The sequence below is a fragment of the Vombatus ursinus genome, unplaced genomic scaffold (assembly GCF_900497805.2).
Source record: "Vombatus ursinus unplaced genomic scaffold, bare-nosed wombat genome assembly UNPS02014798.1, whole genome shotgun sequence".
In the NCBI taxonomy this organism is placed as follows: domain Eukaryota; kingdom Metazoa; phylum Chordata; class Mammalia; order Diprotodontia; family Vombatidae; genus Vombatus; species Vombatus ursinus.
Genome location: NW_020954576.1, coordinates 49,560,327 through 49,574,857, shown reverse-complemented (window position 1 = coordinate 49,574,857; position 14,531 = coordinate 49,560,327). Strand labels below are relative to the sequence as shown.

Here is a 14,531-nt window from a genome sequence, read left to right as displayed (position 1 = left end):
CAGTGACCTCAACTGAATGTTTTGTATTTTATTTTTTCATTTCTGATGACCATCAGCCTCTGAGGAACCCATCTGTGGAGCCCGTCCTGCCAATAACAACACGCCTAGGAAAAAAAATGACAGTAATTCTTGCTGGATTTATTTTGATCCCAGTTTCTACCCAGCTATCCAGCCACCTTTGCATTCACAATAATAATAATAACAATAATAGTCGTTAGCTAGCGCTTTAAGGTTTGCAAAGAACTTTACACAAGTGATGTCACTTCACAATTTGCACGAAGTTGATTTACCTACTAGGCTTAGCCCCCATCATTCTAGAACCAAGTACATTTCTTTCCCCTCCCTAGGGAGGTTTATCTGCCTGTCAAAATGATATACTAAGAAATGAAAGCTTGTTTTTAGTAAATAGGTATATTTTACCAAAAAAAAAAAATATTCTGTGCATCCACTTCAATGGATTATTCTTTTTTAAAATATAAAAGTGTTTGCCTTAGAAACGGTAGAAGGAAGGTAGAGGCATTGCTATGTCTAAATTCAGCTCTGGGAATGTTCATTTTTGTGTGCATTTTTCTTTCATTTTTTGCCATCCCTTTGATTTCAAGGAGTTTGGTTTCAAATGCCTTCATTGGCTGCTGACCAAACAGGACATGTGAATGGGACTGAAGAATCCAGGTCTAATTTAAAAAAGAAGAAGCTTAGATTTCTATCGTTTTCTTTAGAAGAACAAAAAGAAAGGAGCTCTGTTAGTTCTTGCTCTTTACTTTGCTATAGAAACATTCTTCAAGTCAAAATTTAGGAACAACTCGTGAACTATTTGTCCATTAGGAATATAACAAGTAAGCTACGGAAGAACACGCTTTCGGAGCGCCCGGATAGCTCAGTCGGTAGAGCATCAGACTTTTAATCTGAGGGTCCAGGGTTCAAGTCCCTGTTCGGGCGAATGCTGTCTTTTGATTTGCAAAATTTTCTGAAAACAGCTGTTATGATACCACTTGCCCAACTACTAGAAAAGACTTGCATATTTTGGGATACTATTGAATAAATCCCCCTAGAACCCAAGAGAATAAACAACGCGTCATTCCGGCATGGGAAGCCAGAATTTTGCAGGAAGCGCAGCAAACATACCCTCCAACGAGGAGTTTCGTTCCTCAAATTACTTAATTAAAAAAGAGGAAGCTTTTAAAAACGAAAAGCAGAGACGCCCGAACAGGGACTTGAACCCTGGACCCTCAGATTAAAAGTCTGATGCTCTACCGACTGAGCTATCCGGGCTCCTGCTAAAGTGCGGCGGCGCTGCCCCTTCTATAGGAAGTGTGAAGGTCGTGTGTGCTTCTCCACCCCTTCTGATGTTGCAATCTTTCGGCAACACCAGAAAAAGAAACTCAAAGCTTGCACGCTGGAGCCCAGAGGGAAGACGCTCGCCTCTCTCCCTTCCCCAGCCTTGCAGCTCATGCACAATCCCAGTGTATTTAGTTCCTCATTTGTCTACTTGGTCCTAGCATCTGTATGGGAGACCACGTGTCCGGATTTTTGCCTTGGAGTACAGGGCCACAGAGAGCAGAATCCGAGCCCGCAGCACGGAACAGCGCAGAGCGGTTACGCCAGTGCGTGGCGGAGCCTGCGGAGGCTGCACAGCAGTGGGGAGGGGCGGGGAGGAGAAGGGAGGGGGAAGAAGGAGGAGGGGAGAGAGAGGGAGGGAGGACGCCGAGGAAAGAGGAGGAGGGAGGAATGGGGGAAGGGGAGAAGAGGGGGAAGGAGGAGCAGGGGAAGAGGAGGAAGGAGGGGAAAGAAAGGGGGGGAGGAAGGAATGGGGGAAGGGGAGAGGAAGGGAAAGGAAGGGAAGGAGGAGGGAGGGAGAGGAAGAAGGAGGAGAGAAGGAGAGGACAGCGAGGAAAGAGGAGGGAGGAATGGGGGAAAGGGAGAGGAGGGGAAGGAAAGGAGGGGAAAGGGGGACGAAGAGAAGGAAAGAGGGGGAAGATAGAGAGGAAGGAGCGGAGGGAAGAATGGAGGAAGAGGAGAGAGGGCAGAAGGAAGGAGCGGGAGAGAAAAGGAGTGGGGGAAGGGAAGAGAAAGGGGGGCGTGGAGGGGAAAGTGGGGAGAAGGGGGAGTCGGAGAAGCGAAAGAAGAGATTGGCTGTAGAGGTGAAGGGAGAAACGCAACCGAAGGAGCTAAAAAGTTTGGAGTGTGAAAGCCTTTCCAAAGTAAGGAAAAGAGGTCAGTTTGTCAGTCAACAAGCATTTATTAGGCACCTACTACACTAGGTATAAGATACACAGGATATCCCAGGAAGGTAAAAGAATATTCCCTATTCTCAGTCTAATTGGGCGAATGCGGGGGGGCGGGGGGAGAGTGGGGGACAACTGCAACCAATTATGCACAAACGAGATATAGTTGGAGATCATCCACTTAGGGAAGGCGCTAGCAAGCATTAAAGGGTATCAAGAACGTCCTCCTGCGGAGGGTGGGAATGATATGCTCCATTTTCAGCATGCAGACAGATCCTCTAATTAGAGCTGTCCCGTAGGCAGCTGGAACGGCAGGGCCACAGATCACTCAGGTGCCATCTCCTACAGTAAAGTAAGCCTTTCCTGTTCCCCCCCAGCTATTGATACTCTTCTCCTAACTCAGATCGTGTTGTGTTTATCCATCAGTCAGTCGACACATTTAAGTGCCTGCTGTGTCTCGGGCGTGGTGCTGAGTGCTGCCGATAGAAAGGAGAAACAGCAGCAACAACCAAAGTCCCGACTCTCTAAGGGCTCGGTCCAGTGAGCGAGAACCAACGATGTCGCTGCGTCCTCCCATCCCAGGCTCTTGGTGGGGTGGCTGGGCATCTCACTGAACTTGCCTTTTCTCATCTGTAAGGTGAGGATCCTACTGCCTGCAGTAACTCGCTCATCCGGCTGCAGTGAAGATCAGATGAGATTATTTGTCTAACATTGTGAACCGCTGCTGAGCCCGGGGGCCGGTGCGTCACCCCCACAACCTCGTTCTAAGGTGACCCTGTCCACTCTGGACCCATGGACGGGACCAGTATTGAGTCTAGTGCGAGGGGATCCTAGCTTCTAATGAGAGGTCAGGATAGGCTACTTTTTCCTTCATTCTTCAGCTTTTTAAACTCCCATCCCACTGCCGTGGGGCTAAATTTTATAATATAGATAGATCATATATGTTTATATATGATATTTCTCTATATATCACATATAAAGCTTAGGTTTTTCTCTCAAGTGTATGGCTGGAAATAGTAGCCAGAAGGGAAGAAACTCTAAGGCATAGAGTCACTCCTTTTAAAATAAGTCATCAGCTTTTCCTAGTCATTGCTCAATGAAATCCTTACTTCCTTGTCATTTTCAAAGAGCCAAGCCCAGTACTGAGTCAGGCCCATGTGGTCAGCATGAATCAGAAAAGGTCAGCTTTGGGCATGGTCTATTTAACCCCTATCCTACATGTAAAGCACTTAAATTTTTTAAAATGTATTTTTAATTTATGGAATAAAACAAGCATTTCCATAACATGGTATAATTTTTAAAAGATGGATTGCACAGGAAACTGCGAATCTATTAGGTACAATGTGCTATTCCTAGTAAACATTTTCCCCCTGATTTTATTTTATTGTGCAACTAACAATCACGTATTTTCTCTTCCTCCAACCATCACCCCCATTTAAAAGAAAAACCAAAACTTTTAGAATATAAAACATAAAAAAAAAGTAAATTAAATGTAAATAAGTCAAGTAAAGCAAATTCCCACATTGGCCATGTTCAAAAAATATGTATCAATCTGAATCTATCACATCTCTGTCAGGAGATAGGCACCACGTTTTTTTCATGAGTTTTCTGGAACTGTATGTAGCGGGTCATTGCTTTGATCAGAGTTCTTGAGTTTTTCTTTTCTTTTTTTAAAATTCTTTAAAAATTACTGACAAAAAGCCTTTTTTTCTTCTCGTTCCTCCCCCTAAATGAAAAAGAAAGGGAAAAAACCTCATAACAAATAAGTATAGTCAGGCAAAATAAATTCTCACAGCGAATATGTCAAAAATATATCTCAATCTGTACCCTAAGTTCATCTCTTCTGGTAGGTAATATGTTTCATCTGCACTTCTTCACATGGCTAATCTCACCCATTCTATTTTGTTCAGAGGTAAACATTATATGACTGTCCTAAGAAATATACTCAGTTTTCAGTTCTTTGCCTATTGCATCGAACTGAACCTATAGGGATGACACAAAGCTGGGATGGCGCTATAGAATCAGAAATTAGTAATATTCCCATAAACTGAGATGATGGGCCAAAGCCAGTTTGATTCAATACACAAGTATTAGATGCCTGCTGTGTGCAGAGCAATGTGCTAGGGAGGCCATAGGGCAGATTTAAAGATAAGTAAGGTATCTCTAGATTTTATTTTCATCACCTGTCCCCCATGCCAGTCATGCTTTCCTCTTTATCGCCACCTCCTGGCTTCCCTGGGTTCCTTCAAGTCCCAGCTAAAATTCCAACTTGGACAAGAAGCTTTTTCTGATCTTCCTTAATGTTAATGCCTTCCCTCTGTTGATTATCTCCATTTTATCCTGTATATCTTGTTTGTTCATAGATGTTTGCATGTTGTGTTCCCCATTAGACTATGAGCTTCTGAAGAACAGGGACTGTCTTTTGCCTTCCTTTATAACCCCAGCGCTTAGCACAGTGCCTGGGACATAGTAGGTGCTTAATAAATGCTTAATGACCAACAGTGTTCTGTTTTATACCCTCATGCAGGTTGTAATTCAGTTGAAGGGTCATTTCTGATTCTTTTTTCCTCTATCATCCCCCTCCTCCACCCTCTCCATCACACAAGCCAATCATAAAATCCTGTTGAGTATCTAGTCCCTTCTCTCTGCATTGTTACCACCAGATTTCAGGTCCTCAGCTCCTCTTACCTGTACTATTATAATAACCTCCTACCTGGTTTCTCTGGTTTTGCCTATCCGTACCCTATCTAATCCATCTTTCACAAAGCTTTCAAAATGATCTGTATGAAGTATACGTCTGACCATGTCACTGCCCTGCTCAAAAATGTAGCTTTCTATTACTCATAATATAAAATATAAACTTTAACCTGACATTTCAGGCCCTCCAATATCATCTTCTCAGACTTACTCCCTTTCATTCCTTCTACATTCAAAACTAGACTATCAGATATTTCTCAGACCAGTACGTTCTGACTCTGCATTCAGCTAGGCCATCCATCTCTTATACTTGAAACGTACTTCCTTCTCATCTGTCCTTCAGAGTTCCACTCATGGGCAGCTTCTTCCATGAAGCTTCCCTGATGCCCACAGCTCCAAATGGTTCTCTCCCTTCATATTTTCCTAGTGCTCTGCCTGGACCTTGCATCTGCCCCATCACATACTATCTTGTGTCATACTTACCTGTGTAGGTGTTGTGTTTCCTGCCCCCCCATGAAATTCGGGTTCCTTAAGGCATGCACTCTTGCCATTAAGAAACAGCATGGAGTAGTGAAAAGAATGCTGGGCTTGGATGAGCTGGCTTGCATTCCAAACTTGTCACTCATACTTACTGGCTGTGTAACAAAAGTCAAGTCACTTAACGGCTCGGGCCCCAAAAGTAAGATTTGGAAAGTAACTGGTCCTTCTGAGGCTCAAAAAATGATAGACGATTGTCATCTCTCTTGTACGGAAAATGTTTGTTGAATTAAATTGACTATACAACTGCTGCTGAAGAGAACACAAAATCAAGCATGGCAAATTCATTTTTACAAGTAAAAAGGACAGTGCTTTTCAAGGAAACAAGGAAAATTTCCAAGTTGGGGCAGAGAAAATAATCAGGGTATGTTCATGAAAGAGGTATGATTGGCTCTTGAAGGATGGTAGGATTTCAATAGATAGAGATGGGGAAACAAATTAGAGGGCATCCAGAGGGTGAAGATGTGGGGGGGGGGGGGGAGAGAAGGCACTCCAAGAGTAGGGAAGGTGAGATGCAATCCTATTGGATGGGACATGATCAAATCTGGGCATATAGAAAATGAATCTGACATCCTTGTAAAAGGTGGGAATAAGAGGATTAAGACTAGGTAGGGAGAAGAATAGGGAGAATATAACAAAAGTACTTTTTAAAAAATAAATAATCTTGTTTGAAATAGCTTCATAGCAAAATAGATAGAGTCTTGGGTCTGGAGTCAGGAAGATGGGAGTTGAAATCTGACCTCAGACACTTATAGCTGTGTGACTCTGGGCAAATCACTTAACTTCTGCCTGCCCCAGTTTCCTCATCTGTAAAATGGGGATAATAATAGCACCTACCTCCCAAGAATATTGTGAGTATCAAATGAGATAATATTTGTAAAGCACTTAGCACAGTGCCTGGCACAAAGTAGGTGCTACATAAAAACTTTGTTTCCTTCTTTCCTTCTTCAGCACTGATAAATAAAGATAAATGTAAATGAGATCAGGTTAAAAATACAGATTGTATAAGTGCTTGACTTGACTACAGGATCTGTGTGTGACAAAGCACAGTTCATGTGGTGCAGCTTAAGCAGAATCAAAAGGAATCAGGTGTATGTGCGCTGGGACTGAATGCCACCTTGGTTAAATCGTTATCTGTTGTTTCTGCTTCAGCGCATTGAACTTCAAGAAGGACCTTGACCAGCTGGAGATGTTGTATGAGGAACAGTCAGAAATGCTTATCCTAAGGAGCTTTCCCAGCAGGAGGAGAGCTGCCTAGTAGGGGCACTCATATCTGATGGCTATCTAAGGATAGCCATCCTCAGATCTTGAAGGCATGATGTGTAGAAGAGTAAGACTCATTCCATATGACTTTATAGTGCCAAACCTGGGCCAGTGGGTAAAGATTACAGGGAGGCATATTGTGGTTTACTATCAGAAAGAACTTTCTAAAAAGCCAACATGTTCCCAAAATGGAATGGGCTGTCTTATGAGCTAATGAACTCTCAGTTACTAGAGATATTCAAGAAGAAGCTGCATGAGCATCTGTCAAGGCTTGTAGACTCATAAGATTTATAGCTGGAGGGGACCATAGAGATTATTAGTGCTGGAGACAGGATTCCTGTGAATGCTAGAAATAAAGGGTTCTTAAATTCCTCTCCATATCCAAGATTTTTTTAAACATCGACTTAAGGCTATTTGCATAAGATTCTCTTCATTGGTGGAGAATTATTACTCTAAGACTACCTAAGGGGCTGAGTTGGTTAACCAGTTTCCATTAATGAGGAATATCTTGTACAAATGAACATGAGCCCCAGTTATATTTTCATTATTCAAATCCTATGTGATCTCAATTTTCCCTGCATTCCTTTCTTGTTTGCTTGCTATTTTACTTTGTTTTAACCTTTCCTTTCTTATTCTTTTTGTTTTGATTAACAAGCATTTCATTTCTCTCCCTCCCATCTCCCAACTATCAAAATGAAAAAGAAAAAAAGAAACAACTCAAATCCTCTAATAAATATGCATAGTCAAACAAAAAAAAAAAATTCTTACATTGGCCATGTCCCTCTCTGCATCTTCAATCCATCACTTCTCCACCAGGAGGTGGGTAGAATGCTTCCTCATTTGTCCTCTGGAATTGTAGTTGGTCATTGCATTGATCAGCAGTGTTCTTAAGTGCCTGGTACTTAATAAGTGTTTAATAAATGCTTGTTGATTTGATTTAAATCTTTCAAAGCTCTTTGGCTTTACTATGTTGTTAGAAGTGGAGTAATTGGAAGCAACGCAGTGAGCTCTCCACAGGCTTTGGCACCAGACTGAACCCTGATGGGAAAATCCAGAAAAAGTCACAGTGAGTCTTTTGTCTAACCTAGCTTGGCACAGGAAGACACACTAGGAGGAATGAGAACATTGAGGATTGGGGTCAGGCCAGAAGCACACTGAGCAGGGAACACTTTAGTGCCTAGGAAGAAGCCGCAACCACAGGGCAAGAGGAGACCCACTTCAGGGCACCTGCAGAACCAAACCACTGAGACAGGGACAAGTGCCAGCTGGCAGCTCTGTCACCCACTGCCCAGTCCCACGTCGGGTATACAGGATAGAGTGAGAAGGGAACCTGCAAACCGAAGTGGCTTCCTGGGAGGAAGGCCCTGATTGAAATACTGAGAAAGGAGGAGGTTCAGAAGCCAGTAGCAGCAGCCGTGGTGTGGCTAAAACTGCAAGTACAAAGCAGGTTCTCACTTCCAACATCTAGTTTCACCCACAGAAGAAAAACCAAGGTGAGAACTCTGGACCACAAGGGAACCTCCAATGCTAATGCTGTGAGCCACTAGAACAAGCCTGTAGGGGCAGAATCCAGCAGCAGCTCACTCTTGCTCAGACCCAAAAACCAGGTCTGGAACTTACAGAGCTCAGACCAGCGGAGCACCAACAGACTTTGCCCTGGATCAGACCACTCTGGGAACACTGAGAGCTTGGGATCATTCAGTCTGTCCCTGATATCCTGGAATAAGGCAACATTCCTAGGCGGCTGGGTGGCACAATGGCCAGAAGGTCAGGCCTAGAGTCAGGAAGATCTGAGTTCAAATATGACCTCAGACCATTACCAGCTGTGTAAGTCACTTTACCAGAGTTTGCCTTAGTTTCCTCAACTGTATAATGGAGATAATAATAACACCTACCTCACAGGGTTGTTGTGAAGATCAAATGAGATAATATTTGTAAAGCACTCAGCATAGTGATTGGCACATAGTAGGCACTATATAAATGTTTGTCCGCCCTCCTCCCTCTGCCAACTCAATACCCCAAGAGAGCAGTAACAGACCCATTGAAGACCTTCTTTTCGGAAGTGTCACAGAGACCAACTCTAATATCAAGTCCAAAGTCAGGAAGTAGGCTAGAAGAATGGGCAAACAAAAAAAGAATCCCTCCATAATGATATTGTAGTATTGGGGACGCTCAACACAGAAATGCAGAAGAGAATGACTCCAAAACATCTAAAAGCATTGTCGCAGAAAAAACACAACTCAGGCACAAACTCAACTAGAATTCCTAGAAAAAATGAAGCAAAAATAAAAAAAAAACAGTTTAAAAACATTTTTTGTGAATGGAATGAGAGCACTTGAGGAAAAAATTAAAAAAGAAATGAGAACTATGGAAGAAAGAATTGGAAAGGGAATTAACAGTTTGGTTTGGAGGTACAAAACCCTGTGCAACAAACTCCCTGAAAATCTGAGTAGACCAAATAGAAGTCAATGACTCCATGAAGCAACAAGAAATTTCAAAACAATATCAAAAGGCTGAAGGAAAAAAAAAGAAAAAATATAAGGTATCTCATAGCAAAAACAATTGACCTGGAAAACATAGGGGAGAAAATTTGAGAATCATTGAACAATGTGCAAGCCGAGCCCCCCCCCAAAAAACCCCTACACATCATATTTCAAGAAATCTTAAAAATTACCTAGATTTCTTAGCACCAGAGAGAAAAAGTGTAAATAGTGAATCCACTGGTCACCTCCTAAAAGCGACCCTAAAATGAAAACTCCCAGGAACATCAAACCAAAACCTAGAAGTTCCAGGTGAAAGAAAAAATACTGCAAGCAGCCAAAACAAAAAGAATTCAAGTACTGAGGAGCCAAAGTCAGGATCACACATGACTTAGCAACCACTGCTATAAAGGGGTAGAGAATTTGGAGCATTGATATTGTAAAAAGCAAAGAATATGGGCTTACGGACAAGAAAAACTTGCCTAGCAAAACTGAGTATAACTGTATATGGAAGAAAACTGTATCTTTAATAACTTACAAGCATTCCTGATGAAAATACCAGAGTTTCAGAGAAACTTTGGAGCCCAAAAACAGGAATGAAAAGAAACATAAAAAGGTTAACATGAATGGACTAAAAAAGGATAAGTTGCTCATATTCAAATATGGTGAGATGATACGTGTGTTTACTCTCATCCCTGTTAACATGTTCATAGAGGGAGTTCAATTACACAAGACTTGGGAGTGGTTCTGTTGTTATGCCTTGAGAATCTCAAAAGAATGGAAAGAGAAGAAAACAAATTGTGGTGAGGGGGAGAGGGAAAGGAAGTTTGGGGAAAATTATCTCACATAATGAGGATGCACAAGACATCTATATAAAGAGGAGGGAATAAAGGACCGCAGCTGAGACTTGAATTTCCCTCTCATCTGAACTGGTCAGTAGAAAGAAGAACACATACACACAGCATTGGGTACAGAAATACTTTTCATTCAACAGGGAAATAGGAGGGAAAGGAGAGGTGGGATTAGAGGGAGGATAGATTAAGGGATTTATTAGTATGAAAGGTGTTAATTCTAAGGGTATTAAACAAATTCTAAGGGTGTTAAAATATTTACAGCTCTTTTTGGAGTTGCAAAGAATGGAAATCTAAGGAGATATCCATAAATTGGTGGATGGCTAAACAAGTTGTGGTATGTAAATGTGATGGAATATATTGTGCTGAACTCTTATCAGTGTAATGACTAACCAGGATTCCAGAGGACTCATGAGGAAATATGCCACCTACCTCCTGACAGCTAGGTTGTTTCACAGGTAAACGCACAGATAACACCATTTGTTGGACAGGAGAACACAGGAGGGCTCCTAACACTAGCAGGTTTTCTAGAACAAGTTCATTTTTGATCTGGTGAGACAGGAAGACAGCTTCAGAAGAGTTAAATAAGCTTACTTTATTCTAGTATAGCCTTCCCCAGAAGGTTGCTGATAATGGGAGCACCAACACCTACAGCATTCCCTAATCACTCTTCTGGAAGGGGTGAGCCAGAAGGGGGGACAACTACTCCTACACCTCGATGGGGTCAATCGAGGCAGGCACAGCATTCCAGTTTGTGCACTCTCCTAAATCCTCTCAAGCCTTGATGGGGGCTGATGAAGGCAGGTACATGCATTCCTCTATGCATTACCCAAATCCCAAAATGGGTTCCCCCACTCACTGACCAGTGCCCACTTGATTTATAGGGCAACAAAGAAGGCATATTGCCAACAATAGCCTCACAGGTTAACTTTAGCAATATTGTCATGACCTAGCACAGCACAGGCGTACATTATGTCACCCTTATACTTCTACTGCAACTGCCCAGGTAGAAGTTGTTTTCAATGGGGAATATTATCTAGGATCCTGGAACTATTAGCTAAAAAGGAATAACAAAATCCTCCTTACACGCACTAAAATCCACCTTACTTACAGAGGTGAAAAACTCATATGCAGAAGAAGACAAATTTTTTTAAGGACATGGTCAATGTGGAAATTTGTTTTGATTGACTATACATATATGTAATGAATTTTGTTTTCTTTGTGTTCTCAATTGGATGGAAGGTAGGGCAGCTTTATCCCTAGTTTATAGTTTTACCTGATGTAGACCTTTTCCTACTGCTATCTGTTCTTTGGTGTGTAAATTTTTATCTTCCTCTTCCACTATCTGTGAAATTCCACTGTATCTATCTTGCCTTATAACTAAAATTTATATAAGGTTGTTGAACAGTCTGGGAGTGGGAGTGGGGGGTGGAGAGGGCACTGGTTTTTTTATACAGTAAGTCTATGCTCAGAGAATATAATAAACTGCTTATTAAAATGTTTCAATATGTTGATAAGTATGATTAGCAGCAGTAGCTATCAATGAATCCTTGAACCATTTTTATGTCACAATCTTTCTATGTTTCTCTGAATCCTTTTATCTCCCAGTTGTATTTCATTACATTCATGTGACATAATTGTTTGGCCATTCCATAGTCATTGCCTCTTCACCTTTCAAACGTCCCCCCCCAAAAAAAAACCCCACAAAAGACAACTGAGGTAAATAGGGTTAAGTGACTTGCTTAGGGTCACACAGCTAGTAAGTGTAAATTTCTACCCTTTTCCCCTCAGACTGACAGTTCTACCTATAGATAGCTGTCCTCCTTTCCAGTGCCCTTTCTTTTTTAGGTTGTACAATAGTTTGTTAACCTTTGATCTCGCCAGCCACCAAGATGGCCTCCTATACAGAACCTTAACATCAGAGCGACATCAACAATGCCTTTTTTCCTTACTGGACCTAGCCCATTTAAAAAAAAAAAAATCTTCCCCCATGGTGATGAACATTGACTGGTACAGCAAATTTGAACAATAACTTTAAGATCAATGAAAAAACCCATGGTGGGAGTAAGTAGACTGCAGCCAATCAACAATAAATGAGTGAGAAGTAGGTTAAAAGACATGTTCCAAGACACGGATGAGGCAGTTAGGTCTAGAGAATGAGAGATAATAGATGGACACTGTGTCACTCTCAAGATAGTAAAAGAAACAGAAAGAAGGGCAGTGATACAGGTGGGGGAATTTGGGTGGCATAAAAACAAAGTTGTTAGTACAATTTTACTTAAAAAAGAAAAGAAAAAAAAAGGCACCTATCAATTGGGGAAGACCCTTTAAGGGCCACAGAGACATGAACAAGAATCACATTGCAAGAAGGCCTGGAGGGGTTAAGATCTACATTGGTGAGATCACAATCAGTAGATCAAGAATCCATGGAAGAATCTAAGAAATGGTTGTTATTTGTGAGAAATGACAGTTTTTCCTCAAGGGGTTAGGGGGGAGGGGGTAATGTCAAACCCTGTTTTGTCTGTTGAAATGCAATAAATTCTGTTTTTAAAGATTTTTGTTTCACTTTATGTTTTAAAAGGACCTATAATTTTGCAAGCATTTCCTCAAGAATTGAATTGCCATGGATGAAAAACTGTGTCCTAGGGACATCAGACTTTTTTAACTTAGCTAGCCTTTTGGGGATGGGCTAGTGCTCTCTGCCTTTGGGAACTAGGAGTCAGTTTTATGCCATGGGGAGGAATCTGAGGATACCCACTGAATAATAGATTTAGAGGTGGAATGGACCTTAGGGTCCATCTAATCCAACTGCCTCACTGTACAGACAAGGAAACTGATGTTAAATACTTTGCCAGGATTACACAGCTAATAAGAGATAAGATTTGAACTCAGATTGTCCCTAACTCCAAGCCCAAGCAAATGTTCAGATCTCCTAAGATGGAGGTACCCATATGGGAGACATAGGGACCTGCTTCTGGGAGAAGACATTCCGCATTTCCTTACTACGTGGGTGGAAGCAACCTCTTTCCCTTTGGCTTTCATAATGGAATAGGCTGCTTCTTTAAAACCACCAGACTGGCAAAGGATATGAACAAGTAGTTCTCTGATGAAGAAATTAAAGCCATCTATAGTCATATGAAAAAATGTCCTAAATCACTATTGATTAGAGAAATACAAATCAAAACAACTCTGAGGTACCACATCACACCTATCAGATTGTCAACATGACAAAACAGGAAAATGATAAACGTTGGAGAAGATGTGGGAAAATTGGAACACTAATGCATTGTTGGTGGAATTGTGAAATGATCCAACCATTTTGGAGAGCAATTTGGAACTATGCCCAAAGGGCTATAAAAATGTGCATACCTTTTGACCCAACAATAACACTTCTAGGGCTGTATCCCAAAGATATCATACAAATGGGAAAAGGACCCACACGTACAAAAACATATATAGCAGCTCTTTTTGTGGTGTCAAAGAATTGGAAATTGAGAGGATGCCCATCAATTGGGGAATGGCTGAACAAGCTGTGGTATATGAAGATAATGGAATACTATTGTGCTATAAGAAATGATGAACAGGTTGACTTCAGAAAAACCTGTAAAGACTTACATGAACCAATGCTGAGTGAAGTTAGCAGAACCAGGAGAACGTTGTACACAGTAACAGCCACATTGTGCAATGACTAATATTGATAAACTTCACCCTTCACAGCAATACAAGGATCTAAGGTATCTCCAAAGGCCTCATGATGGAAAATGCTATCCACATCCAAAGAAAGAACTATGGAGTTTGAATGCAGATTGAAGCATACTATTTGCTATTTTTTTCCTTCTGTTGTGTTTTGTTTCCTCTTTCTGGTGGTTCCTCCTATTGGTTCTAATTCTTCCTTACTGATGCGGTCTAGAGGTTAGGGGTCCTGGAATCCCAAAATCATGACATGCGGGTCCTGCCCAAAAGAATTTGACCCAAGCCTTCTTGCAGCCAAAAACAAGGTTTATTGAAGATTCGCCATATTAGCTAGACTCTTAAGGAATCTGAGCATCAATGGGCTATTGGCTAGATTCTAAGAATCAGAGCATCTTAATGGAGACAAGATGGACTTTATATACAGAAAGATTGTGGGAGTGTGGCCAAGTAGTCCATGAGGTAATAGAATTATCAAGGGTGGGAAATGGCCTGGGGCCATAGGGAGGCAAGACTTTGGAGAGGAGATTGGGTGTAGCCACAATGAAAGGCCAGTTGATGGAATTATAGCCTCATGAGGAAGTCAGAGATTTGACCTCATGGGAAAGTCCAGGGTTTTTCCTTTCTGGGGCCCAGATCCCAACCCCATCACTTACAACATCACTAATATGAAAAATATGTTTAATAGGAATGTATATGTATAGCCTATATCAGATTTTGTGTCGTCTTAGGGAAGGAGGTAAGAAGTGAGGGGGAGAAAAATTTAAAACTCAAAAGCTTATGGAAGT

The 14,531-nt window shown here is 41.6% G+C and overlaps 2 non-coding genes across 2 annotated transcripts; one reads left to right on the top strand and one right to left on the bottom strand.

Annotated features, from left to right (window-relative positions):
• The first annotated feature begins 866 nt into the window (after positions 1-866).
• On the top strand, positions 867-939 carry TRNAK-UUU. Its single transcript has one exon. It is a non-coding gene; the product is annotated as a tRNA-Lys (tRNA).
• Positions 940-1,199: 260 nt separating this feature from the next.
• Positions 1,200-1,272, bottom strand: TRNAK-UUU. Its single transcript has one exon. It is a non-coding gene; the product is annotated as a tRNA-Lys (tRNA).
• Positions 1,273-14,531: the final 13,259 nt, after the last annotated feature.